This window comes from Ruditapes philippinarum, unplaced genomic scaffold (assembly GCF_026571515.1).
Source record: "Ruditapes philippinarum isolate M1 unplaced genomic scaffold, ASM2657151v2 ctg1432_1_1_1_1, whole genome shotgun sequence".
NCBI classification, from domain to species: domain Eukaryota; kingdom Metazoa; phylum Mollusca; class Bivalvia; order Venerida; family Veneridae; genus Ruditapes; species Ruditapes philippinarum.
The window spans coordinates 151,548-157,006 of record NW_026852799.1 but is presented as its reverse complement, the minus strand read 5'-3'; the positions used below and the strand labels follow the sequence as shown (position 1 = coordinate 157,006).

Below are 5,459 nucleotides of genomic sequence, written 5' to 3'. Positions count from 1 at the left end.
AATTCTTGATTTAAAACAAAAAAACTTTTTTTCTTTTATTTAATTTAAAAATTGCTATTCGGTTATCAACATTTCTATATCATTGTTCTTGTTCACTTAATCTATACAGATGCGGTTGTTTGGTTTTACGGCTCACCAACAGAGTAAATGTTGATTGGAGCAGAATCATGAAAGACGATTTTGACTAATCTCTGGTGCTACATGTATTTACAACTAGTCAAATGACAAAATACTTTGAAAAATATTTTCAAGGGGACATAAAATGGCTATTAGCCGCTAAATTTTATGTTGACCAAGATCCTCAGAGGTATTAGGGTACCGTGTGTTTTTTGTCCAAAAATCACTTTTAATAAGTTTTAGGGTTTGAGGCATGCATCATAAAATGGTGTTCCGGGCTTCCATTAAGTTTTAAAACTTGGAAGTCAGAGACTGTAAAATCTTACATTGGAAATCACATTATATATATGTAGGTACAGACAGAAAAGCGCAACATTTTGGTAGTCACAAGTCAAAACAAAGAAGTAAATGACTCTCAAACTTTCAATTATGAAAACCCTTGGTGTTCAGTTTCAAAGCTGGGTACCTGGCAAAAACCTTAGGATCCAAACCAGTTATGTATTTTTTTTGCCTTATAAGGTGAACATACATTAGTAAAATTATCATACATGTACCTCCATAAAAACATTTTCAAAAGAAAAAAAAAGAAGCAAGTTATTTTGTTACCTTATCCACAAATCTCTCAGATTTTCAACATTTCCTTTTATAACACTTGGATTCCTAAAATAACAAAAATAAAATTTAACCTTATGTTTTAACAATCACATCCACTAACAAAGTTAATTTATGAAGATAACAATGTAAGCCCCTTTAGTTAGGCTGCACTCAAATCATGTTAACACAAGTATTTATATGCTTTTGCTTTTTGATTCTAACAAAAAAAAAAATTTTCTCTTTAATTTTTAGGCAAATTAAATTAATTAATTTATCAATTTCTACATAGATGATAGTTGTATAGTTCATATGAAACTCTTGATATATAAAATACATCATGTTTTTTCAAAAGCAGAGGTGTCAAACTTGCTTACTGTCATTAACAAATTTATATCTTGCTGTCAATAAAGAATTGAAAACAAATTGCGGCAAACAGTCTAAAGTCAGGGCTGACTGCATCTTTGAATTGCAGTATCAATTGAAGAGCCTGGTATTACTTCTGGCTAGCCCAACAAACTGTGCGCTTTAGGGCTTTTTATTATATAGACTATGGTCGACCAACATCTGTAGAATATCAGTTTGTAAAGTTGGTCTGTCGATCTTGCAGTCGAATTATTGAGACTAACTTCTGGCATACAGAATCATCTTCATTGACATTCATGTTATGCCATTGACAGTACGTGTTTATGCAGTTTATTAACTTATTCTGCACAAGAATGTTTTAACCTTCATCCTTGTGCCTCTAAAACAGGTTTTTTTTTTTATTCTATAGCAAGAGCCATTTACAAGCATCTTCCTATAAAAAAAATTCTTTACAAAAATGTGCGCTTCACCTCAAAATTCTATTTCATCAAGTTTTTTCTTTCCCTTTTGCAAAAATAACGCATTGTTTTTCCCCTTAATTAACCCTTTATCATAATCTGTGATAAAAGCAGTGCACTGTAACAGAATACATTTTAAACATTATAATAAAATAAGCTAAATCAGTAAGACAGATCTCTTTTTCTAATTTGGCATTACATTAGTTTGTACGATAAAAATTAACTGAATATTAAATTGCCACATGTATACTAAGTATACTTTTTGAATCATCACAATAATAAAATTTGTTAATAACTGAAGCACTTGTCTATACAAGTTCCATTCATCAACAATATACATGTATATATTAATGACAGCCAATAATACAATACCATTCTGGATCCACTTTTAACTTCTTAAATGCATGGTGCAGTTGGGTGTCACTGCTGTCGTCCCTGGGGGAAGTTTCACCACCCATTGCTGAATGTGGAAACTTGTAAGGGACCAACACAGCAACAATAATCTGAAATAAGCAAGAAGCAATGTCAGTATGCCAGCTGAAAAAGCCATTAATTAGCTTTAGGTCATGACAACTTGCAAAAGAACAGTATCCTAAAATATATATATATATATTGAATTTGTACTACTAATACAAAACAAAACCACTCTTAGAAAAGAAAACTTGATGATAAGATTTTTTTATATTTATTTATTGTCTTAATTTAATCCAGAAAATTCTGCTCTTTAGATCCTTTCTATTACAATCATCCATCTAGAATCAGGGTCAATTTCACTCTAAGGATAGTTCATCTCAGCCTTTTATAAACATGGCATTTTTTGTATTTTGTTCAGTACACATTTACAATGAGCCATGCATGATAAGAAAAATCCGATGGACAAGAAACTACAGTTTCATTTGTTGCTTAGACTGGTATTGAGACCCAATAACGTAAAGTTGTATACATATAACCAGTTTTTGGTTCAAGTAACTCCATAATCGATAACCTGCAGTTACTTATTAAAAACAGAAAAATGACCATTAGTCACATTGTAATCTATTAATTCTTGCATACCGGTATTTGAATTTTCAATAAAAAATATTATAATATTCCACTACATGTATTATAAATAAATAATTCAACACAGATGAGTAAAGATTTTTGCAAACATGTCTCATCATTTCCTGCAAATATGTAAAAACAGATTGTACAAATACATGTATGTGCTTGTTGTTGGGGAAAAATGAATAGGAGTGGTATTGTGTCCTTGAGTATGGTATTAGGTAGTTCAGGTTTCTAGTGAGTGTCAGATCTATATTGTGATGGTTGACCCTCACAAGATTGTGTTGAATTTTATAGAATAGGGTAACAGAGCTGATGTTGCGCCTCTGCTCTAGAAATAGCCAATTATTATTAAGTTCACTTAACATTTTAGATACTAGACTGGTGTAATTGTAGTCGTTGTATACATATCTGGCAGCTGACCTTTGAACTTGTTCTATTTTGTAAACAAGATATTTTTGCCAAGGATGCCAAACCGTGGAACAGTATTCTAAATGGGGCCTTATATAGGTTTTGTATGCAGTGAGTATCTTTGACCTCTTTGTTTAAGTTTTGACATTACTTTTTATACATCTGTGTGAATTATTTGCTTTTGCTGTTATGTTGTTTATATGATTGGTCCAAGATAAATCTTTACAACTTAATATTTTGCAACCTCAGTGGATTTTAGTTGTTAACCATGTAAATTATAAGGGAATGCTACTGGATGTTTTTTTGTGGCTGATACTAACTAACTAAGATTTCACATTTATCTGGATTAAATTCCACGGACCAATCAGATTCCCTTTTCAAGACTGTTGAGATCTTTTTGGAGGGTTTGTGCATCTTGGGTTGATTTGATTGTAAGGTGTACTATTGTATTGTCTGCAGTTAGTCTAACCTTGCCCTTAACATTATCAGGGAGGTCATCTATGTACTTAAAGATAAGAAAAGGCAAGGTCCCAGGACCGAGCCTTGGGGGACACCAGAAAGAACTGGTAGGTTATCAGAGTTTAGACCATCGACAATGACCTGTTGGATGCGACCTTATAAAAATGACCTTGTCCAATTGATGACCTCTGAGCTAACACCTAGTCTGTGTCTAATTATACCACTTTGTGCTTCAAATTCAAAATTACATGTAACTCTTTAAGGGCATGACTGGTGACATATCAGGGGTCCGTACTTGACAACGAAACCTTACAAGCAGATGGACCCTTATAAAGCATAGACTACACTCACACAAATATGTTTGAATTACATTTACAGTCAAAAATAGATCTAGCCAGATCTCAGTCTCTGCTATAAACATAAATAAACCTGATCTTTACTCTATACTGGAAGCAGGAACCCACATCATAATACTTTTGATCTGACTCAGGACCACTTTTTTGTCTAATGAAAAACCTAATGAATAACTCTTCAGCGATTGCTCAAGGCCTCAAATAAGAATAGTGACAAAGCAAATCCATGGATGTGATGATGACGGATGACGCATTTCGCGGAAATTTAAACTTTTGTTTTAAAATTCGTCAAATAAACAAAACCAGTGTGTTTTCCAGAGACTCACATAAGAGTGGTAAAGTGACTGTGTAAGTACCTGTCAGTAAAAACAACAACAAGTGTCGGTCAAAGTAGAGTTTACATAATGTTTTCTAAATTTTCTCAAAATATGTCAACAGTCCGCCATGTTGAAAATACAAATTGTGACGTAATCAATAGTAGATCTATTTTTAGATTTTTTTTTTCAATTTTCAAACTTTATAAACATTGATTAATTGGGAACTAATTTATATAAAAATGAAAAATCGTATATAAATAATTAAGGTTCGAGATAATTAAAAAAAAAAGTGAATAAAAAATGCTACAATTGATTCATTTACTATTTTTCTCATTTAATCGAGTAAAAATCGACCAGCACAATAACAATCTACGCTGTAAAATCCTGGTGTCATTTTACTTAGGGAAAATGTGCACCGTACGTCTGTTTAGTAACACCTGCGATATTGTAGCAATATGAATATCAAGGACGAATTGTAAAGGTGGTCGAGGAGCAAGGGCCCCTAAGAAGATATATTTTTTGGTAAAGGGTCAACTCGGCACGGGTCAACTCGGCCCTCTATTAAAACCTAAATTAGGATATAAATTGTTTAGTTAATAAAAAAAATTAATGAGTAAATTACTATATAGATATTTTTGCTCTAGATCAATAGACGTTTTGACGCATACCTAGTTCAATATTGGACAGAAAGTTACCCTCTGTCCAAGGTTCAATAAATTTGTTTGGGATTATTAGAAATTGAAGACATATTAAATGATTTATTTTTATTCTTTTTCATGGGAAAAAAGTGTTGGCCGCGGTCATACACGACAAATAGGATGCCAAGCCACCAATTTAAATGTGACAAATTTGATAAAATGTAGCGAGTCAGTTTCAACAACTTGACCCAAAATATAATATGGATACTATATTTGATTAAAGAATTAGTTTAAATCACTCTGGAAACAATTAAATTGATACTTTACTGTCTTTAAGTAAAATATGATGGTAAATTAAGGTTAAAATATAATGGTTAATTAAGGTACATGTTAAATATGGAAGTAAATTTAGATGAAATATGACATCTCGGTATGTTAATTAGGCAATGCCTAACATAACAAATGTAGACGATAATATTAATACTGGCAAAGTCGAAAAAAAGTTTTCCCATTTATCATTTAAACCTTCCAGTGACAACTGCTACGTTTTTTATCGAAGGATATGGTAAACTGTTCTGTTCTACTTTGAATACAATAATTTACATATAAACAATCTTATTTACAAATATCAAACCGGGTTTATTCCAGGGCATTCTACTGTATATAAATTAATTGACATTTATCATCAAATATGTAAAGCTTTTGATG

At 31.8% G+C, this 5,459-nt stretch overlaps 1 long non-coding RNA gene across 1 annotated transcript; it reads right to left on the bottom strand.

The window, feature by feature from the left end:
• Window positions 1-714: 714 nt before the first annotated feature.
• Window positions 715-4,338, bottom strand: LOC132724502 (uncharacterized). The gene is made up of 3 exons (XR_009624920.1): window positions 4,153-4,338; window positions 1,905-2,035; window positions 715-777 (listed from the first exon to the last, which is right to left on the bottom strand). It is a non-coding gene; the product is annotated as an uncharacterized LOC132724502 (long non-coding RNA).
• Between the last annotated feature and the right edge of the window lie 1,121 nt (window positions 4,339-5,459).